General features: G+C 38.3%; 1 pseudogene; it reads left to right on the plus strand.

Moving 5' to 3' along the window:
- The first annotated feature begins 753 nt into the window (after positions 1 to 753).
- On the plus strand, positions 754 to 24,075 carry LOC100608430 (polyadenylate-binding protein 2-like; annotated as a pseudogene).
- The last annotated feature ends 645 nt before the right edge of the window (positions 24,076 to 24,720 follow it).

The following is a 24,720-nucleotide window of genomic DNA, read 5'->3' on the forward strand; positions in this document are numbered from 1 at the left end:
AAGTGGGTCCCTGACCCCTGGGCCTCCTGACTGGGAGAGGCATCCCAACAGGGGTTGACAGACACCTCATACAGGGGAGCTCCAGCTGGTATCAGGCCGGTGCTGCTCTGGGAGGAAGCTTCTGGAGGAAAGAGCAGGCAACAATCTTTGCTGTTCTGAAGCCTCTGTTGGTGATTCCTAGGCAAACAAGGTCTGGAGTGGACCTCCAGCAAACTGCAGCAGACCTGCAGAAGAGAGGCCTGTTAGAACAAAAACTAAAAAACAGAAAGAAATAACATCAACATCAGCAAAAAGGACCCTCCCACAAAAACCCCACCTTTGAGGTCATCAGCCTTAAAGATCGAAGGTAGATAACCCCATGAAGATGAGGAAAAATGAACACAAAAATGATGAAAATTCCAAAAACCAGAATGTGTCCTCTCTTCCAAATAATCGCAACTCCTCTGTAGCAAGGGCACAAAATGAGATGGAGAATGAGTTTGACGAATTCACAGAAGTAGGATTAAGAAAGTGGATAATAACAAACTCCTCTGAGCTAAAGGAGCATGTTCTAACCCAATGGAAGGAAGCTAAGAACCTTAACAAAAAGTTACAAGAACTGCTAACTAGAATAACCAGTTTAGAGAAGAACATAAATGACCTGATGGAGCTGAAAAACACAGCACAAGAACTTCATGAAACATACACAATCAACAATAGCCAAATCGGAAGAAAAGTTATTAGAGATTGAAGATCAACTTAATGAAATAAAGCATGAAGACAAAACTAGAGAAAAAAGAGAATGAAAAAGAACGAACAAAACCTCCGACTAATATGGAACTGTGCGAAAAGGCCAAACCTACATTTTGGTTGGTGTACCTGAAAGTGACAGGGAAAATGGAACCATGTAAGAAAACACACTTCAGGATATTATTCCAGAGAACTTCCCCAACCTAGAAAGACAGGCCAATATTAAAATTCAGGAAATACAGAGGACACCAGTAAGATTCTCCTCTAGGAAAGTAACCCCAAGACACATAATTTTCAGATTCTCCAAGGTTAAAACAAAGGAAAAAATGTTAAGGTCAGCCAGAGAGAATGGTCAGGTTACCTACAAAGGGAAGACCATCAGACTAACAGTGGATCTCTCTGCAGAAACCCCACAAGCCAGACGAGAGTGGGGGCCAATATTCAACATTCTTAAAAAAAAGAAAAAGAATTTTCAACCCAGAATTTCATATCCAGCCAAACTAAGCTTCAAAAGTAAAAGAGAAATAATATCCTTTACAGAAAAGCAAATGCTAAGGGATTTTGTCACCATCAGGCCTGCCTTAGATGAGCTCCTGAGAAAAGCACTAAATATGGAAAGGAAAAACCAGTACCAGCCACTGCAAAAAACACACCGAAATATAAAGACCAACAACACAATGAAGAAACTGCATCAACTAATGTGCTAAATAACTAGCTAACCTCATGATGACAGCATCAAATTCACACAAAACAATATTAACCTTAAATGTAAATGGGCTCCATCAATACCTAGTTTATTGAGAGTTTTTAGCATGAACGGCTGTTGAAGTTTCTCAAAGGCCTTTTCTACATCTACTGAGATAATCATGTAGTTTTTGTCATTGGTTCTGTTTATGTGAAGGATTACATTTATTGATTTGCGTATGTTGAACCAGCCTTGCATTTCAGGGATGAAGCAGACTTGATAGTGTTGGATAAGCTTTTTGATGGGCGGCTGCATTTGGTTTGCCAGTATTATACTGAGGATTTCTGCATCGATGTTCATCAGTGATATTGTCCTAAAATTCTCTTTTTTTGTTCTGTCTCTACCACGCTTTGGTATCAGGATGATGCTAGACTCATAAAATGCATTAAGGAGGATTCCCTCTTTTTCTATTGATTGAAATCGTTTCAGAAGGAATGGTACCAGCTCGTTTTTGTACCTCTGGTGGAATTTGGCTGTGAAGTCATTTGTTCCTGGGCTTTTTTTGGTTGGTAGGCTATTAATACTGCCTCAATTTCAGAACCTGTTATTGGTCTATTCAGAGATTCAACTTCTTCCTGGTTTAGTCTTGAGAGGGAGTATGTGTCCAGGAATTTATCCATTTTGTCTCTATTTTCTAGTTTATGTGCGTAGAGGTGTTTATAGTATTCTCTGATGGTAGTTTGTATTTCTATGGGATCAGTGAGGTGATATCCCCTTTATCATTTTTATTGTGTCTCAAAATTATAAGAGCTATTTATGACAAACCCACAGCCAATATCATACTGAATGGGCAAAAACTGGAAGCATTCCCTTTGAAAACTGGCAAAAGACAAGGATGCCCTCTCTCACCACTCCTGTTCAACGTAGTGTTGGAAGTTCTGGCTAGGGCAATCAGGCAAGAGGAAGAAAAAAAGGGTATTCAATTAGGAAAATAGGAAGTCAAATTGTCTGTTTGCAGATGACATGACTGCATATTTAGAAAACCCCATCATCTCAGCCCAAAATCTCCTTAAGCTGATAAGCAAATTCAGCAAAGTCTAAGGATACGAAATCAATGTGCAGGTGGGAATTGAACAATGAGAACACATGGACACAGGAAAGGGAACATCACACACCGGGGACTGTTGTGGGGTGGGGGGAGAAGGGAGGGATAGCATTAGGAGATATACCAAGTGCTAAATGACTAGTTAATGGGTGCAGCACACCAACATGGCACATGTATACATATGTAACAAACCTGCACGTTGTGCACATGTATCCTAAAACTTAAAGTATAACAATAAAAATAAAAAACACAAGCATTCATATACACCAATAATAGACAGAGAGCCAAATCATGAGTGAACTCCCATTCACAATTACTAAAACGAGAATAAAATACCTAGGAATCCAACTTACAAGGGATGTGAAGGACCTCTTCAAGGAGAACTACAAACCACTGCTCAACGAAATAAAAGAGGACACAAACAAACAGAAGAACATTTCATGTGCATGGATAGGAAGAATCAATATCATGAAAATGGCCATACTGCCCAAAGTAATTTATAGATTCAATGCTATCCCCATCAAGCTACCACTGACTTTCTTCAAAGAATTAGAAAAAAATACTTTCAAGTTTGTATGGAACCAAAACAGAGCCTGCATAGCCAAGACAATCCTAAGCAAAAGAAACAAAGCTGGAGGCATCATGCTACCTGACTTCAAACTATGCTACAAGGCTACAGTAACCAAAACAGCATGATACTCATACCAAAACAGATATATAGACCAATGGAACAGAACAGAGGCCTCAGAAATAATGCCACATATCTACAACCATCTGATCTTTGACAAACCTGAGAAAAACAAGAAATGGGGAAAGGATTCCCTATTTAATAAATGATGCTGGGAAAACTGGCTAGCCATATGTAGAAACCTGAAACTGGATCCCTTCCTTACACGGTATACAAAAATTAACTCAAGACAGATGAAAGACTTAAATGTAAGACCTAACACCGTAAAACCCCTAGAAGAAAACCTAGGCAATACCATTCAGGACATAGCCATGGGCAAAGACTTCATGACTAAATCACCAAAAGCAATGGGAACAAAAACCAAAATTGGCAAATGGGAACTAATTCAACTAAACAACTTCTGCTAAGCAAAAGAAACTATCATCAGACTGAACAGGCAACCTACAGAATGGGAGAAAATATTTGCAATCTACCCATCTGACAAAGGGCTAAGATCCAGAATCTACAAAGAACTTAAACAAATTTACAAGAAAAAAACAAACAACCCCATCAAAAATTGGGCAAAGGATATGAACAAACACCTCTCCAAAGAAGAAATTTCTGCAGCCAACAGACATACGAAAAAATGCTCATCATCACTGGTCATCAGAGAAATGCATATCAAAACCACAATGAGATTCCATCTCACACCAGTTAGAATGGCAATCATTAAAAAGTCAGGAAACAACAGATGCTAGAGAGGATGTGGAGTAATAGGAATGCTTTTACACTGCTGGTGGGAGTGTAAATTAGTTCAACCATTGTGGAAGACAGTCTGCCAATTCCTCAAGGATCTAGAATAGAAATACCATTTGACCCAGCAATCCCATTACTGGGTATACACACAAAGGATTACAAATCATGCTACTATAAAGACACATGCACATGTATGCTTCTTGTGGCACTATTCACAATAGCAAAGACTTGGAACCAACCCAAATGTCCATCAATGATAGACTGGATTAAGAAAATGTAGCACATATACACCATGGAATATTATGCAGCCATAGAAAAGGATGAATTCATGTCCTTTGCAGGGACATGGATGAAGCAGGAAACCATCATTCTAAGCAAACTATCGCAAGGACAGAAAATGAAACACCACATGTTCTCACTCATAGGTGGGAGTTGAACAACATGAAAACATGGACACAGAGTGGGGAACATCGCACATTGGAGCCTGTCAGGGAGAGGGGGGCTGGGGGAGGGATAGCATTAGGAGAAATACCTAATGTAAATGACAAATTGATGAGTGCAGCAAATCAACATGGCACATTTATACCTATGTAACAAACCTGCATGTTGTGCACATGTACCCTAGAACTTAAGGTATAATAATAATAAAAGAAAAGTCCACCTTCAGTGCAAAAAAATCTAAAAAAAAAAATGTAAATGGGCTAAATGCCCCAATTAAAAGACATAGACTGGCAAATCAGATAAAGTGTCAAGACACATTGGTGTGCTGTATCAGGAGACCCATCGCACATGCAAGGACACATAGGCTTAAAGTAAAGGGATGTAGAAATATTCACCAAGCAAGTAGAAAGCAAATAAAAGCAGGAGTTGCAATCCTAGTCTCTGATAAAACAGATTTTAAACCAACAAAGATTAAAAAAGACAAAGAAGGGCATTACATAATAGTAGAGGGATCAATGCAACAAAAAGAGCTATCATAAATATATATGCACCTAACACAGTAGCAACCAGATTCGTAAAACAAGTTTTTACAGACCTACAAAGGGATATATACTCCCACACAATAAGAGTGGAGGCTTCCAACACCCCACTGTCAATATTAGACAGATCAACGAGGCAGAAAATTAACAAGTATATTCAGGACTTGAACTCAGCTCTAGAACAAATGGACCTAATAGACATCTACAGAACTCTCCACCCCAAATCAACAGAATATATATTCTTATCAGCACCACATAGCACTTATACTAAAACTGACCACAAAATTTGAAGGAAAACACTCCTCAGTAAATGCAAAAGAAAGGAAATCATAACAAACCATCTCTCAGACTACAGTGCAATCAAATTAGAACTCAGGATTAAGAAACTCACTCAAAACTGCACAACTACAGGTAAACAAAACAGCCTGCTCCTGAATGACTGCTGGGTAAATTAAGGCAGAAATAATGAAGTTCTTTGAAACCAATGAGAACAAAGAGACAATGTATCAGAATCTCTGAGACACAGTTAAAGCAGTATTAAGAGGGAAATTTATAGCACTAAATGCCCACATCAGAAAGTGGGAAAGATCTAACATCAACACCCTAATATCACAATTAAAAGAACTAGAGAAGCAATAGCAAACAAATTCAAAAGCTAGCCGAAGACAAGAAACAACTAAGATCAGAGCAGAACTGAAGGAGGTAGACACACGAAAAACCCTTCAAAAAACTCAATAAATCCAGGAGCTGGTTTTTTTTTAAAGATTAACAAGATAGATAGACCACTAGCCTGACTAATAAAGAACAAAAGAGAGAAGATTCAAATAGACACAAAAATAATGATAAAAGGGATATCATCACTGATCTCACAGAAATAGAAACTACCATCAGAGAATACTATAAACACCTCTATGCACGTAAACTAGAAAACCTAGACAAAATGGATAAATTCCTGGACACATACACTCTCCCAACCCTAAAGCAGGAAGAAGTCAAATCTGTGAATAGACCAATAACAAGTTCTGAAATTGAGGCAGTAATTAATACCCTACCAACCAAAAAAAGCCCAGGAACAAATGAATTCACAGCCAAATTCTACCAGAGGTACAAAGAGGAGCTGGTACCACTCCTTCTGAAACTATTACAAACAATAGAAAAAGAGGGACTCCTCCCTAACTCATTTTGTGAGGCCAGCATCATCCTGATACCAAAGCCTGGCAGAGACACAACTAAAAAAGAAAATTTCAGGCCGGTATTCCTCATGAACATCCATGCAAAAATCCCAAATAAAATGCAGGCAAAGTGAATCCACCAGAATAGCAAAAACTTATCCACCACGATCAGGTCTACTTCATCCCTGGGATGTAAGGTTGGCTTAACATATGCAAATCAATAAACGTAATCCATCACATAAACAGAGCCAATGACAAAAACCACATGATTATCTCAACAGATGCAGAAAAGGCCTTCGATAAAATTCAACACCCCTTCATGTTAAAACTCTCAATAAGCTAGGCAGTGATGGAACATATCTTAAAATAATAAGAGATATTTTTGACAAACCCATAGCCAATATCATACTGAATGGACAATGGCTGAAAGCATTCCCTTTGAAAACCAGCACAAGACAAGGATGCCCTCTCTCACCACTCCTATTCACCATAGTATTGGAAGTTCTGACCAGAGCAATCAGTCGAGAGAAAGAAATAAATGGTATTTAAATAGGAAGAGAGGAAGTCAAATCATCTCTGTTTGCAGATGACATGATTGTATATTTAGAAAACCCCATCATCTCAGCCCCAAAACTCCTTAAGCTGATAACCAACTTCAGCAAAGTCTCAGGATACAAAATCAATGTGCAAAAATTACAAGTATTCCTATACAAAAATAACAAGTATTCCTATACAAAAATAATAGACAAGCAGAGAGCCAAATCATGAGTGAACTCTCATTCACAATTACTACAAGGAAAATAAAAAACCTAGGAATACAACTTACAAGTGACATGAACGACCTCTTAAAGGAGAACTATAAACCACTGCTCAAGGAAATAAGAGAGGACATGAACAAATGGAAAAAAATTCCATGCTCTTGAATAGGAAGAATCAATATTGTGAAAATGGCCATACTGTCCAAACTAATTTATAGATTAAATGCTATCCCCATCAAGCTACCACTGACTTTCTTCACAGAATTAGAAAAAAAAGCTACTTTAAATTTCATACAGAACGAAAAAAGAGCCTGTATAGCCAAGACAATCCTAAGCAAAAAGAACAAAGCTGGAAACATCATGCTACCTGACTTCAAACTATACTACAAGGCTACAGTAACCAAAACATCATGGTACTGGTAGCAAATCAGGTATGTAGACCAATGGAACAGAACAGAGGCCTCAGAAATAACACCACACATCTACAACCACCTGATTTTGACAAATCTGACAAAAGCAAGCAATGGCGAAAGGACTCCCTATTTAATAAATGGTGTTGAGAAAACTGGCTAGCCATATGCAGAAAACTGAAACTGGAACCCTTCCTTACACCTTATACAAAAATTAATTCAAGATGGATTAAAGACTTAAATGTTAGACTTAAAACCATAAAAACCCTAGAAGAAAACCTAGGCAATACCTTTCAGGACACAGGCATGGGCAAGGACTTCATAACTAAAACACCAAAAGCAATGGCAACAAAAGCCAAAATTGACAAATGAGATCTAATTAAACTAAAGACCTTCTGCACAGCAAAAGAAATTTTCATCAGTGTGAACAGGAAACCTACAGAATGGGAAAATATTTTTGTAATCTATCCATCTGACAAAGTCTAATATCCATAATATACAATAAACTTAAATTTACAAGAACAAAAAACAACCCCATCAAAAAGTGGGCAAAGGGTATGAACAGACACTTCTTGAAAGAAGACATTTCTGTGGCCAACAAACATACAAAACAACCGTGCCCCACTCCAATGTTAAAATGGGAATAAAGAGGTTCAGAGAGGGGAAGGGACTTGCTCAAAACCCAAGTCAGTAAAATAATTGAATTCCATTTTTCTACCAATATTGCCTCAACTCTTTTTATATATACATTCTTGTTTTGTTTTTATCTTTCCATTTTTCATTTCCATAGGTTTTTGGGGAATATGTTATATTTGGTTACATGAGTAAGTTCTTTAGTGGTGATTTGTGAGATTTTGGTGCACCCATCTCCTGAGTATTACACAATGAAATCAAACTGTAGTCATTTATCATTCGCCCCCTTCCCACCCTTTGCCCCTGAGTCCCCAACGTTCATTGTGTCATTCTTATCCCTTTGCATCTTCATAGCTTAACTCCCATTTATGAATGAGAACATATGATGTTTGGTTTTCCATTCCTGAGTTACTTAGAATAATAGTCTCCAATCCCATCCATGTTGCTGCAAATGCCATTAATTCATTCCTTTATATGGCTGAGTACTATTCCATTATAAATATAAATATAATGGAATGCTACTCAGTCATAAAAAGGCTTTATCCACTCATTGATTGACTGGCATTTGGGTTGGTTCCACATTTTTGCAATTGTAAATTGTGCTGCTATAATTATGCATGAGCAAGTATCTTTTTCATATTATAACTTATTTTCCTCTGGGTATATACCCAATAGTGGGATTGCTGGATCAAATGATAGTCCTACTTTTAGTTCTTCAAAGAATCTTCACACTGTTTTCCATAGTGGTTCTACTAGTTTACATTCCCACCAGCAGTGTAGAAATGTTTTTGTTCACTATATTCATGCCAATATCTATTATTTTTTTATTTTTTGATTATGGCCATTCTTGCAGGAGTAAGATGGTATCTATTGCATTGCACTTTTGATTTACATTTCCCTGATCCTTAGTGATGTTGAGCATTTTTTCATATTTTTGTTGGCTATTTGTATATCTTCTTTTGAGAATTGTCTATTTATGTCCTTAGCCAACTTTTCAATGTGATTGTTTATTTTTCTTGCTAATTTGTCTGAGTTCATTGGACATTCTGGATGTTAGTCCTTTGTCAGATGTACTGATTTTGAAGATTTTCTCCCACTCTGTGGGTTGTCTATTTACTCTGCTGACTGTTCCTTTTGCTGTGCAAAAGCTGTTTAGTTTAATTAAGTCTCAACTATTTATCTTTGTTTTTAATGCATTTGCTTTTGGGTTCTTGGTCATGAAATCCTTGCCTAAGCCAACGTCTAGAAGGGTTTTTCTGATATTATATTCTAGAATTTTCATAGTTTCAGGTCTTAAATTTAAGTCCTTGATCCATCTTGTGTTGATTTTTGTGTAAGGTGAGAGATGAGGATCCAGTTTCATTCTTCTACACGTGGCTTTCCAATTATTGCAGCACCATTTGTTGAATAGGGTGTGCTTTCCCCACTTTATGTCTGTGTTTGCTTTGTTGAATATCAGTTGGCTGTAACTGTTTGGGTTTATTTCTGGGATCTCTATTCTGTTCCATCGGTCTCTGTGTCTATTTTTATACCAGTACCACACTGTTTTGGTTACTACGGCTTTATAGTATAGTTTGAAATGGGTAATGTGATGCCTCCAGATTTTTTCTTTTACTTAGCCTTTCTTTGGCTATGTGGGGTCTTTTTTGGTTCCATATGACTTTTAGGATTGTTTTTTCTAGTTCTGTGAGGAATTATTATGGCATTTTGATGGGAATTGCTTTGAATTTGTAGATTGCTTTTGGCAGTATGGTCATTTTCACAATATTTATTCTACCCATCCATGAGCATGGGATGTGTTTTCATTTATTTGTATTGTCTGTGATTATTTTCAGCAGTGTTTTGTAGTTTTCCTTGTAGAGGTCTTTCACCTCCTTGGTTAGGTATATTCCTAAGTATTGTATTTTACTGTATTGTATTGTATTGTATTGTATTGTATTGTATTGTATTGTATTGTATTTTTTGCAGCTATTGTAACAGGAGTTGAGTTATTGATTTAATTCTCAGTTTGGTCGCTGTTGGTGTGTAGGATAGCTACTGATAGTGAAATAAAATTGGAAATCCACTCCAAAAAGAACTTTCAAAACTATGCACATACATGGAAATTAAATAACCTACGCCTGAATGATCACTGGGTCAACAATGAAATCAAGATGAAAATTAAAAAATTCTTTGAGCTGAATGACAATAGTGACACAACCTATCAAAACCTCTGGGACAGAGCAAAGGCAGTGCTAAGAGGAAACTTCATAACCCTAAATGCCTATATCAAAAAGTTTGAAAGAGCACAAACAGACAATCTAAGGTCACACCTAAAGGAATTAGAGAAACAAGAATAAACCAAACTCAAACCCAGCAGAGGAAAGGAAATAACCAAGATCAGAGCAGAACTAAATGAAATGGAAACAAAAAAAAAAAATACAAAAGAAATGCTAGCTAACAGAATTCAGCAACGTATCAAAAAGATAATTCATCATGATCAAGTAGGTTTCATACCAAAGAAGCAGGGATGGTTTAACATACACAAGTCAATACATGTGATATACCATGTAACAGAATTTAAAACAAAAATCGCATGATCATCTCAAAAGATGCAGAAAAAGCATTTGACAAAATCCAGCATCCCTTTATGATTAAAACTCCTAGCAAAACCGGCATACAAGGGGCATACCTCAATGAAATAAAAGCCATCTATGACAATCCTACAGCCAACATAATACTGAATGGGGAAAAGTTGAAAGCATTCCCTCTGAGAACAAGATAAGGATGCCCACTCCATTTCTGTTCAACATAGTACTGGAAGTCCTAGCCAGAGCAATCAAGACAAGAGAAGGAAATAAAGGGCATCCAAATCTGTAAAGAGGAAGTCAAACAGCTGCTGTTTGCTGATGATATGATTGTATACCTAGAAAACCCAAAAGACTCCTCCAAAAAGCTCCTAGAACTGATAAAAGAATTCAGCAAAGTTTCCAAATACAAAATTATATACACATTCTTATATACTGACAGATTCTTTACATTTAGATGTTAATGGAATTCCCTGTTGCCTCAACCCCTTTTGTATACACATTCTTATATACTGACAGATTCTTTGCATTTAAATGTTAATGGGATTCCCTGTTTAACCATTCTCTAACTTTAGCAAAATGTTTCCAGATGAGAACAAGAGACTCATAAAGGCAAAGTATCCTGTCCAAAATCTCACAATGAATTAGAGGTAGAGTTGAGACTAACTGCACAGTGTATTTGTAGAGAATGTCAAATGGTGACCTTTGGCCTAAGTGTGCCAAAAGAAAACCAGTGGCTCTCTGAGACCCACCAATATACCAAGTGAATGTCCATTTTTTACTTGATGTTAATGAACTACAGATCTTAGTACTCAACCTGGCTTCTTGCTTCCTTTTGAGTATAGTAGCCAGGAACAGGTGGTTCCCAAGCCGCTTTTTCTACTAGGCGTGAGTGAAACAGACAAAGCCTGATGACAATAGGAATTATGAGATGATACAAGATTACTACTGCTTCCTGTTTTCTCTAAAGCCAGGGATCGAGGCAAAATAAAAAGGCATTTACAGAGTATCTGACACGTTTGTTTTGGGGTTTTGAGCAAGTCTGACCCTTCACTTTGTGTTCCATTCTATGTGAACTTCTCACTCTGTCTCCATTTCATTTTTTTCTCTCTTTCTCTCTCTCTCTCACACACACACACGCACACAAACACACACACTCACACACAAGCTGTGCTGTCTGTCCTGAAGCCTTTATCTTTGTTGATGCTACACCTGCTCGTCCCACAATCCCGACCTGTACCCATCTTCTCCTGAGAAAATCTGCTCACTCTTCAATGTCAGAATGTCATCTCTTAGGTTCCAGCTCCATGAAACCTTCCATGATTCTTTCAGCTGACAGCAAGCTCGTCCTCCTGTGATACTTCACAGCTCTTTCCTTGTACAATTCTTTAGCCTCAGTCCCTTTATGTTTAAGTTAGCATCTTGTACATTCAAGTATAAATATTTATTGAAAAAAACTAATGATCTTATTTGCTCAACACAACAACTGATATTGTTACCCGAAAGAGGTCCCAATACAGACCCCAAGAGAGGATTCTTGGATCTCGTGCAAGAAAGAATTAGGGGCAAATCCATAGAGCAAAGTGAAAGCAAGTTTGTTAAGAAGATAAAGGAATAAGAGAATGGCTACTCCATAGGTGGAGCAGCCCCGAAGCCTGCTGGTTGCCCATTTTTATGGTTATTTCTTGATGATATGCTAAACAAGGGGTGGATTATTCATATCTCACCTTTTTAGACCATATAGAGTAACTTCCTGATGTTGCCATAGCATTTGTAAAATGTCATGGCGCTGGTGGGAGTGTAGCAGTGAGGACGACCAGAGGTTACTCTCATTGCCATCCTGGTTTTGGTGGGTTTTAGCCAATTTCTTTACTGCAATCTGCTTTATCAGCAAGGTCTTTATGACCTGTATCTTGTGCTGACCTCCTATTTCATCCTGTGACTTAGGATGCCTAACTGATTGGGAATGCAGCCCAGTAGGTCTCAGCCTTATTTTACCTAGCCTCTATTCAAGATGAAGTTGCTCTGGTTTAAATGCCTTTGACAACATGGCAGGTAGAAAAAGGATCAACATTCCCATTTGACAGATAATAAAGTTCAGGTTCTGAGAGGTGAAAGGTCACATAGTTACTATGCAGAAGACACTAGACACAAGTCTGCTCTTCTATTTCTTCCTTTCACTCTATCTGGAAAATCAACAGCTATAAGGTTTCTCTCTTCAATATAACTTTGTCAAGATGATCCTAAAGCACCAAACACACACTAGACCTCCTAAAATGTTGGAAATATGGCTTGGAACCCAAATAGAAAGGCTTCGGTGTGGATTCAGGGACTTACGGAGCTGGGCTAAGCTTTCTCATGATCATCATTTTCTACAGCTAGTAATCAGCATTGCATAGCCAGAAAAGACTCACACATTTATCTCGGACAACTGTGTAAATATAAAAACTGTAAGCTAAGGCTAATTTTTAAAAATGAAAGCTGTGGAAGGCTTTAGGAGGCTGAGTCTCCTCCCCTTCTCTTGTGCATAGACTAAAGCCTCTATTGTCCACTCCAAGGGAATAATGTTTTCAAACCTCCACAGCAGTTAATATTGTCGTGCCCTTAGACCCTCATGCTGCTATTTTGTTACCCCAGGGAACGAGCCAAGTAGCACCAGTTTAATTGTCATGTTTAGAATGAGCATCCTCTGATGAAGAATTATTGGCCAGCTAGAAGGCTTATGGTCAGGAACTAAACACTATGCAATTGGCTTCCCAGGGTCCTCTTTCTTCTGAGGCTTGTTTGGAGTCAGAGCTGCATACTTCCCCAAAACAAATTTTGCAGCTGTCAGGAGCCAAGACAGCTGTGAAACAGTGAGATGGATTGGGCTCTGCCTCCTGCACCACTCCAAATCTCTGCCAGCACCAGTTTCTAGAACCTTTCCCACTAATGAAAGTACAAAGGGGAAAAAGTCGCGTTTGCTTTTCAAAGTGCTGGCAGGACCTGGAAGCTTGGCACTTAAGTACTTCTCCTTGTTTCAATGTGTACCCTGAGTAGTTCAAAATGGGAATGACTAGAGATTAAATATGAGGCACTGGGGTAGTTTGGCTTTTCACAGATCCTCATATCTGGCCATAACTTCCCTAAGCTGTATCTAAACTGAAATCACCAACACCTGTTCTCACTGCAGCACACGATCTGAGAGAAGAGTTTCATATTTGCAAGGTCTCAGACATGCCTTTAAAATTTCATAATACTTCTTGTTGTGTTTCCCATGCTTGATGGGGCTCAGAATTGACAGTGTACATTTTCAGTAATACAGAGATGAGAAGGGTCAGAGAGGAAGTAAAGTGGCTAGGACTGGCTATGTAAATTGCCAAGGGGTGCAGTTCAAATGAAAATGTGAGACCTCTAATATAAAATTTCATGATGGGGATAATGGATCATGAAACTAATCGTGGGGCTTTGTGTGACACCACGGGACACTTGCCTACAAAGCCATCCCTACTCCCTGCTTAAATGGAGACAAGAACACATTGGTGATTCTCAAATGCAAACTGTCCCTTTACTGAAAACCTAATGAGTTTAATGCTTACTATACTGTAGTCCCTTATGTGCTGATTACATTGTGGAATGCTGCAGGGAGAAAAACAAATTCACCTAATGATGCTAAAGAACCATTAGGAGACTTTACTAGTTTAGGTCACAAGTGCCTAGAAATACAGAAATGATCTTTGACCTTTCCTCCATTTTTCAAAAGGACGCTATTTCTGTGATCCTCATTGACCTCTCCTGACAAAGTCCCAGATTGCCTTTGCCAAAGTTAACAACCCATCTTGGCTTCTTGCCATTTCTCATGTATTCACTAGATCAGTGCATGACTGCTGCTCTCAACCCACATCATGGGGCCAGAGCCTTCACTGGTTAATATTTATAAAAAAATACTTTGAAGATTAAATCCTTGGTCGGTAGAGAAAACACTAGACATGGATAGAACAAGAAATTGTGGGGTCTGGGCCTCCTCCCAGAACTGCCACCACCATACAATGTTATCTTTGACAGATTTGTGGTATCTGGGTGGCTGTACTTTTCTTTTGGTGAAATAGCAAAAGCCAAAAAAAGAGACTGTAACATCTGATGGGATTTTGCCCAGCTCCAGTACTGAATTCCTGGGTTGCCTTAGAGGAAAGGTATTGACTGTTTCATCTCTTTGGCCCTCAGTATACTCCCCCAACCCAACTCCACCCCTCCGTCATACACACATCTTACTCTGGAAATGATTCTTAGCAGGAAAACATACTATTATGAGGAACATGCTTAGCAGTGCTCTCATAACCCTGCCGAGGGCTGGCATTTTGATTTTGTTTGCACACAGAAACCTGTTTGACTGAAATCTGGAAAAAAAAAAAAAAAAAGAAAAACCAGACACGGGAGAAAAATAAAAATCACAGTAGTTTTATACATACATTTGGTTTCTAGGGCCAGATAACTGATTTTGTTACCATTTTCTATCCTGTTATTCTGGTGCTGTGAATGCACTAGCTAGAAGTAAAAGTTGTGGGGAAAGGAAGAAGTTGGTTCTGAGTTTATTTTCCCCAGGGTTTCTGAGGGAGTTCCACCCTCTCCCCTGAAAGGGAGTTGGGGCAAATCTATGTTTCTAATTCCACATCAAGTGTAACTATGGCCTGTTCAGAATATTCCTCTTGGAAACAGCACTTTGAGAACAGGGAGCTGCAGCAGTGCAAGACAGCTTGTGGTTGGCTTGGGACTTTAGCCTCAACCCAAATTTGGAACTGGGAACATCTCCAGTCAGCTCTATGGCTAGTCTCACCTTCCTGATCAGCCACTTGGGCGGGCTGTAAGCCTGGCTAAACCAGGTCACCTCAACATTTGTGTCAGGGCAAAGAGTGGAGGAGAGAAGGTGTTTCTTCAACTCCTGGCTTTTAGCTGTGCCTGGATGCCTGCATACTGTTAAAATTCAGCTGCCAGCCTTATCTTATCCGTAACCAGTTGAATTTATTACAATAATCTGATTTTAGAAGCCCCTGAGGCATGGCTTGAGGTCCTATATTGACTTAGGCCCTTGGCTCTGAGGCATTAGAGTCCTGAATTGACTTTAAAGAGGCATAGAAACATAGATGTCTACCAAAGGCTTCAAACTGGCCAACTCTCAGTCTATTTCAACATGCCCTACTGAGCCAATCACTCTGTGCCAAGCCAGTACTAAGAACTGGGGGGACAAAGTGGACTGAGTCTACTCCCTGCCCTTCAGAAGCTCAAAGGCTGTTTATGAAACCAGAGAAGTAAATAGATGCTTTCAATATAATGTGATTAATTATAGGCTAGAAATGAGATTGGATGCCTTGAAAGCACTGAGGGTGAGGATCCAACACAACCTAGGGACATCAGGGAAGACTTCCTGTAAAAGGGATCGCCAGGTAGGGTTGAAAGTAGTTGGGGGGAAACAGTGAGAAATAAATGCCAAAGAAGAAGCAGAAAAAGCAAAGGCAAGGAGGTCTCTTACAGCACTCTATGCTCAGGAAATTATAATGAGTCAGGATAAGTAAACCTTAGAGTGCAAGGCTTGAAGGGATGGGAGATGAGGCTGGAGAGGAAGGTGTATGGGACCTAGCCATAGGAGTCTCAGATGCCACATTAAGAAGCTTAGCTTACATCTAAAGCTAATGGGGAGCTAGTTAGCGATTTTAAGCAGAGACAATTTGTCAGTTGAAAGATCTTTTGGAGTGCAGCAAGTATATGAATGAATAAACAAATCTATGTCACAATTTTACTTAAAAATGTGCAATGTTTTCCAGAAGGCTACGGAATAAAGCCAGAAGTCATTGGTTTGGTTCTCTACAAGCTGCTGTAACCTAAACTTTTCTTCTCAACTCACTCTCTGCTCTAGCCACACAAACCTCTTCACTCATTTAAAGCCCTAACCTTAACCCTAACCCTAACTCTAGTCACTTTGGCACTGGAGAAGTTTAATTGTTATCCAGTGGGAGGTATTAGAAAGAGCACCAATCAGGGGTGAGGAGTGGAGGGGTGAGATAGGGCTTGGGATTTCAATCTATGTCCTGCTGTTGACATACTGCAGTCATCCTTTCCTATTTCTGGATTTCAGTGTCCCAAGCTATATATTAATCTAACTGATCTTCTAAAAGATTATCAATCTCTCTCCCATTTCAGATCCAGGTCTCTAGGATTATGTCAGTCATATGGTTCACATTCCTTGCCCTAGAAGGGTACAGAGGTCCCTATGGCAAGGGAATTTATAAAGCATGTGGGTATAGAAGAAATACCATGTCTCTGTGGTAGATGAATACTGCAAAAGGTATCTAAGAGACATTTCTGACTTCCTCATCCAGATTGAAAACACAGATCTTTCTCTATGTCTCTATTTCTCTGTAACTATCTCTGATTATATATGTGTGTGTGTCTATTTCTCTGTTTCTGTCTCTTTCTTTATATATAATATATATTTATGAAATATAAAATAAATATTTCATATTTATTAAATATTTATTTCATATATACACATATATAATATACATACATATATAAATCAGTGTCTCTATTTGTCTCTATATATGTTAAATATATAAACATATTAACATACACATTATTTATAAGCACATATTTATAATATATTATATAAATAATAAATATATATAAATATACATATTTCTCTGTCTTGGTTTCTATCTCTTTATTCGGAAAATAGAATATATATATATATATATTCTCTCTGTCTTCATATAGAGACCGAGACAGAGAAATAGAGACACTTATAAATAGAAACACTTATTTATATACGTATTTATATTATATATTTGTATATATGTATATTATATACATATATATGTTATTATATCTAATATGTATATTACATATATATAATTTTTTTTCTAATTTGGATATCCAAAGAATGGGGCAATAGGAGGACTACAGGGGCATTTTGGGTTGCATTGGTTTGAATTTGCCTAGCCTCAGTAATTCATGAAAGCCCATATAAAAGATTTCACCAAATGAGCCTTGTAAGTTAAACTCCATAGGATACATATTCATTCGTTTCTAACTTTCATGTCCAAACAGATCTGCTCTCTGATATTCTCCAGTCTAGGAAATGTAGGTATTTTTCTGGATTTTACTGTGAAACCAAAGTCACAATGGCACAAGCCAGGTAAGTAAAAGTATATATAGAGAGATGGATAGGTATATGGATTAAAGATATTACCAGGATCTTTTCTAGCTGACTGGCAGCAAAGGGGAAAAGCTTAACAATGTTTGCAAAAGTGATGGCTAATAGAATATGTCAGTGAGTACTTAATTTGCATGTTTTTTATTTAATGTGAAAACAGAGCTCGGGTTCTTTTCTGACTCGTTTTTCAGTACCTTCAAATTTCTATAACCCTATCCCATTTTCCCTTCCAGGTTGGAAAAAATTGAATCAGCTAAGCCTAGAGAAATGAGTTGCAGGATTTCAGAGGAGAGTATGAAAATAAATAATAACGACTGTTTAAAATGATAGCATTTGCACAATGCTTTACTGTTCCAATCCTCTTTTGCATAAATCATCTTGATTCTTTTAATAACCATGCTCTAGTGCATTTCAGGGCCTTTACACATGCTATTCTTTTTGTTTTGAGAGTTTTTCCTACCTATCTTTGCCTAGTTCTGCTGATGCCTCAAATCTTAGCTCAGTGGTCATTTTTTTAGAGAAACCTCTAACTTCACTGTCCATAGCAAGCCTCCTTTTCATACACTAAGGGCACTGGTATCTTTCTTTGTTTCTCTTAACATAATTGCAATTTTATTATGAGTGGGCATGATTATTTAATTAGTACATCTCTATAATATAAAAATTATTGCTGAGAAGTGAGGGGGCATGGCATATAATCAGTTTTTATCAATGCAATATGAAAAAAGTGATGTTTGTCACTACCTGGCCACAGCACTTAAAAAGCAGGTGCACCTTTCTTATTCTCTCTTTGTTCTTCTCTTGCCTGGATGTAGAAGCTTATGATATCATAGGACAGTAGTTCTCAAACTTTATTGAGACAGGTTCATTTATAAAGACAGCTTCATTGTCTGGTGAGAGTCTGTCTCTGCTTCCAAGATGGCACCTTGGACACTGCATCCTCTGGAAAGGAGAAATGCTGTGGTCTCATATGGCAGAAGGCAGACAAGCAAGAAAGGGGGATGAACTCCCTCCATCAAGCCCTTTTATAAGAGTACCTAACCTAATGCATAAGGACAAAGCCCTCAATCACCTCCCAAAGGGCACAGCTCCCAGTGTCTTTGCATTGGTGATTAAGTTTCAACATAAATGTTAGAGGGGACAAAAACATTCAAGCCATAATATCCACCCTATGAAATAAGTATTGATTCTCTATATGCAGCCATAAAAAAGGAACGAGATTATGTCCTTTGCAGGGGCATTGATGGAGCTGGAAACCATTATCCTCAGCTAACTAATGCAGGAACAGAAAACCAAACACCGCATGTTCTCACTTATAAGTGGGAGCTGAACCATGAGAACACATGGACACATGAGGGGAATAACACACACTGGTGCCTGTTGTGGGGGTTGGGGGGAAGAATTCAGGAAGAATAGCTAATGGACGCTGGCCTTAATACCTAGGTGATGGGTTAATCTGTGCAGCACACCACCATGGCACACATTTACCTATGTAAATCCACAAATCCACACATCCTGCACATGTACCCTGGAACTTAAAATAAAAGTTGAAGAAAAAAATAAATAAGTGTTGATTCTGCATTTTACAAGATATTTATTGGGGGTCTGCTACCTGCCAGGCACAGTGTAGGTAAGGTATTTCTAGCCTCTTTGTAATGATGAGAAAACTGAAAATATATATATATATATATATATATATACACACACATATGCATATACATATATATAGTAAGGTAAAGGGACTTAAGTTCACAGAGCTAAAAATGATTAATCTAGAGTTCCAACTCATGTCTATCATTCTACATTCAAGGTCCTCTCTATTACATGCTGTATAGAGTGAGCAATATGAGCAAGTGCAATATGAACAAAAGTAAGCATTGTATATTTTTTAATTGAAATAAATTTCATTTCCATACATTTGGAAAAATTCATGGTACATTACTGGGGTCACTGGCAATATGATCAGCCAACATTTATTGAACATCAATTGTTTGCTGGATAGTAAGGATGTATACAAAATATTAATAATATTAGGCATACCCTGCTAAGTGCCAAGTGAGTGGTAGAAGTGTTCTAGGCCTTCTGAGAAGGACAAGAGCACTGTGAGTTGGAGTGGATCTGGTATGCTTCACAGAAAACGTAAACTTTGAGCTGAGCCTTGGAAGACAGGTAAGAGTCTAATAAAAGGAGTAGGAAGAGGAAGAAGGGCATTTCAAGGAGAAGAAATAATGTGAACAAAAGCTTCCCAAGGTGTTGAAAAACCAGGTTGGGCATTGCTGGTTTTGGACCAATAGTCCAATACAAATACAAACTTCTGAACAAAATGTGGTAAGTGAAAACACAGCTGGTTTTAAGGATTTAAAAGAGTGATAAAAAGGTATGAGAGTGGGAGATGAAAGTCCTGAACTGAGTTACTGAAAGTAACAGCACTTTATAAACTGGAAAGCACAATGCACATAGAAGTGATTAAAAAATTATTGTTGTTGTTGTTATTGCTATCTACCACTGAGTAAATGATTTTATTTAATAATCATTGAGTTTCATCATTGAATGGTGGTTATTTCTATAACCCAATCAAAGGCATAACCTCTGTCCAGAAAGACTTTGAAAACAAAATATGCAAATTAAAAACTTTCTTTCATTTCAGTTTATTGGAAGTTTAGAAGGGCCTGAGGCAGCAGGTGGGTGACTTGAGGCACTGTAAATCCTTCACACTTAAGGTGAGCTTCTTGGAGGAAATGGGTTTGGGAAAGGTAAATTTTTATCAAGGAAAAATAAAGTTTGACAGAATGAGCCCGCAATATTAATGATTGTCTCTCACTTTGGACAACATTTCGATCTCTTTGGTGACTTGTATGCATTCATTTTCCTCTCATTCTGACTCTGGGAAATGAGGGGAACTGATATTGCAATTCTATATGAATGCAGTCTTGAGGGCTATGGAGCCAAGATGCCTGGGTTCAAATACCAGCTCTGTAAGTTCCTAGCTGTGAGAAGCTACACCTCTCTGAACCTCAGACAGAAAGAATAATCCCTACTTTGCAGAATTCTAATGAAGATTAAATAAAATATGTATATATAGGGCCTCAGGTGTTCCTCAAATATAATTTCTTGTTTGCTTCCCTGACAATATAGAGCATAAGTTTGAGAGTCAGAGAAGATGTGAGTCCAAGTGAAGAAAATTAATTTATTCATTCAACAAATCGCAATTGAGTTCCTCCTAAATGTCTAGCTTAGTGCAAGGGGCCAGAGATAAGAGCAATAAACAAAGCACACAAGATCCTTACTTTTGTAAAGTAAACAGGCTAGGTCTTTTTGACATATACCTGCTTTGCTCCTGTAATATTTTATTCAAAAGATCCTCAGTTTCCTCGATGGAAGAATAGTCATTGCCCAACATACTTTATAGGAAAGTTGTGAAGATTAGATTAGATAACATACAGAAGAGGTCTTATGGACAGTATATTACTATACTGATGAAATTATTAGTAGCTGTGTTCCTATTTGATCCCAAGGGCAGGGGAGCTAAGAGGCATGGGTTGCTAGCTACAGGTACCAGAGACCATCTTATTATGGAATCCTGATCAGGAATCTGATAAGATTGAAGGATATGAGAATGTCATCAACAGCATTAGCCCAGTTGCTGGTGGTATCCAGGCACTTTGTACAGCCAGGAAGGTGTACCTCTGTAATGGTGAAGGAGAAAACCTTTGTCTTTTAAGCCTCCAGTCATTCTTTCCTGTACTCAACTTTCCTGTTTTCCCTGACAGGAAGCCCACATTTTCATTGCCTTCCCAATGTTCTCCTTTTTCCCCCTCTCTAAGTCAATATGCTCTAAGGAAATGATCTGGTCAATTAATTCACATTGATGTGCCAATGACTGCAAAAACTTTATAGGTGACCACTCCTAAGGAAAGGGGCATTGAATTGAAGGCTTAGCCTTACAACAAACAGAAAACTAATGGTAGTATTCTGGGGAATATCAATAAAGCTCAGGTTCCTTGGAAATCATACCAGGTGGATGAAAGCTGTTGTCACTATAGGAGACTTACAATAGAAAAACCATAAAATGTCACAGCTAAAAGACTTTTCATATTATGTCCCCTAGAACAGTAGTCATTCATCTATTTTTCTGTAAAGGAAGAAGATGATGAAGTGTTTATCAATATCTCTGGAAATGCTGTTTAGCAGCCTCAAAGCATAGACATTTTATGGATCATTGATAGGATTAAGAAAGAGCACAGATCTATTGATATACACAGAGAAACTCATCTCCAAATCTCACTAATAAGGTCCTCAGGCTGTAGTAGTTCTCAAAAATGTGTACTTTCTGACTCTGTAAATGAAATCTATTTATTTGATTGTCTTCTCAGAAAGTCCAGTTTAAGGAAACTATCCCTCAATTTTTCCAAAAGGAACCCCCTCATTTACATGGTTACTGAGGTCTAAGATGTTCCTACAATGAGATTCCACTCTATGGTGACAATTAATTGGTGAAAAGGTGGACATCTGATCCAAGCTTGTACAGTAAGTCCTCATTTGGACTTTTGGACCAAGAGATTTCAGCTTAGTTTGGTTCTTAATTTGAACTTTAGCAATGTTAGCAATGGCCATTTTCTCCCATTTGGACTTAGAATAAAGAAAGTGGTCAGTGGAGAGAAGACAAGACATGCCAAGAGAAGCAGAGAAAATGGAGGGAGAGAAAGAGTCCTGAGAGCATTGAGTCCCTATTCCAATGGCATCTGAAGCCCAGTAGAATTCTTGTTCTGTGAGACATCTTTGTAGGCTTACTTACAAACAGATCCATAGGCTAAGTTATGACATTTTTCTTTTTGCTTAAGTGAACTCAACTGGGCTTCTCTTGCAACCAGGATTCCTAACTAATAAAACTCCATATTTATGAAAACCAAAGACAAGTCATTAATGATCTTTTACATTCACACAATCTTGCTATTATACAAGTATTTTCTTCTTTGATTTGTGTTATCACTTGTTCACACATGATTTTCTAATGGCAGAAGTTGTAGGCCAGGTGCTATTTTCATCGTTAAGAAACCTGTAGAAACTGAGGCACGAAGCAATTCAAAGATTCATCAAGGATCAATATCAGACCTAAAACACATATCAAGGTATTATGATTTTGGATTGTTCATGACTTTTGTTGTCTCAGTCCAGTGTGGAACATCTTGACTTTGAGCTAGTAATTCTCACGGATAAAGATGGCAGGTTAAAGAAGTCAAAATGTTTCCTCTAACCAACTAAAGCCAATGTCATAGTATTTGAGCACAGCCATTCTGAGCCCAAGGTGGTTGAGACATTCATGCAATATGGCATAGAGTAGTTAGAGAGCACAAGCTGTAGAGTCAGAAGATATCTGAATCTTGAGCCGCGCACAGTGGCATGTGCTTGTAGCCCCAGCTACTAGGGAGGCTGAGGCAGGAAAATTGCTTGAGCCTAAAAGGTCTAGTCCAGGCTGGGCAATATAGCAAAACCCCATCTCTTAGAAAAAGTAAAAATAAAGAATAAAGAAGATGGTTGAATCTTGTCTTTATCATTTTCAAACTGTGTGGAATTGAGCAAGCCATTTAAACTTCATGAGCCTCAGTTTCCTCATCTATGAAATGAGAATAAAAATATCTTCTTGGAGTGGCAGCAGTAGCTGCAGTTGCAAGTGTCCAGGCTCTGGGCTAGGGCAGTGGTGGCACCATCTTTTGCCCAGGCAGATAGGGAGGCCAGGATTGGGAACTGGAGGATGCAGTGGACTATGGGAACAACCTGGAGTCTGAGGAACTGGAGTTTGAGAGTTGCTGCTAAAGCCTGAGCCTGAACCAGACCCCAAAAGGGGAAGCCCTGGTCCTGGATCAGGAGCCTCTGGCAGCCAGGATGAGAAAGAGGAGCCAGGACTGTTTGTGGATGATCTGGGGTATGGTAGCATTGAGGACCCGGAGCTCAAGTAAGGAAGACAGAGGAAGAAGCTGAAAAGCTTCAGGAGCTACAGAATGAAGTAGACAAGCAGATGAATATAAGTCTACCTCTAGACAATGCTAGCCCAGTGATCATCCATTGAGGAGAAGATGAAGGCTGATGTCGCTTTCATCTATGTTGGCAATGTGAACTATGATGCAACAGCAGAAGTGCTGGAAGCACACTTTTATGGTTGTGGTTCAGTCAACAGCGTTACCATACTCTTTGGCTAATTAGAGGCCATTCCAAGGGGTTTGTATATACAGAGTTCTGAAACAAAGAGTCAGAAAGGACTTCCTTGGTCTTTCTATATAGAGAAAGAAAGATCAAGGTGATCCCCAAATAAACCAACAGACCAGGCATCAGTACAACAGACAGGTTTTCCAGGAGTCCTGGTTCCTGGACAACAAACTATGACAGTTCCAGCTCTCATTTCTACAGTGGTTTTAGCAATCGGCCCTGAGGTTGAGCTACAGGGGCCAGGCTAAAATAATATAATATTCCCCTTACTGAAAATGAAGTGTATATTGGGAAAAAGAGAAAGGAAGGGAAAATGAATTAGAAAAATGAAAAGCAGATGAAAAAAGGAAAAACCTCCCCAGCTGAACTCATAAAGTGTATTAGGATTAGATGGGGGGCAAAAGCTTTGAAAAGTCTAAACTGCTGTACATGTACCAGTTGTTCTGATATTTCAACAAAATAGAAGTCTATTCCATGAATGTTGAAAAATGATGACTTTGGTTCTTCACTTTGTATTATGAGCTTCTCGAGAGCATGTTTAGCATATAGTGGGTGCATTTTGACTAAGAGAAAAGGCCCACACACATGACATACAAATATCATTTAGTAGTCAGGATAACATAAGCTCTAGAGCCAAGTTCAGGGGTTCCAATCCTGACTTTATTGTTTATTACCTGTATGACTTTCAACAAGTTGCTATATTCTCTGAGCTTCTCTTTCCTCATCTGTAAAATAAAAATAATAATAGTACCTTTCTAATAGGATTGTTGTGAGGATTCAGTTCATTCATGTAAAGCAGTTAGAAGAATGACTGAGATCATGTTCATATTGAGTTAGTTCATGTGAGGCTCTTAGAAGAATGGCTAGG

The sequence above is a fragment of the Pan troglodytes genome, chromosome X (assembly GCF_028858775.2).
Source record: "Pan troglodytes isolate AG18354 chromosome X, NHGRI_mPanTro3-v2.0_pri, whole genome shotgun sequence".
In the NCBI taxonomy this organism is placed as follows: domain Eukaryota; kingdom Metazoa; phylum Chordata; class Mammalia; order Primates; family Hominidae; genus Pan; species Pan troglodytes.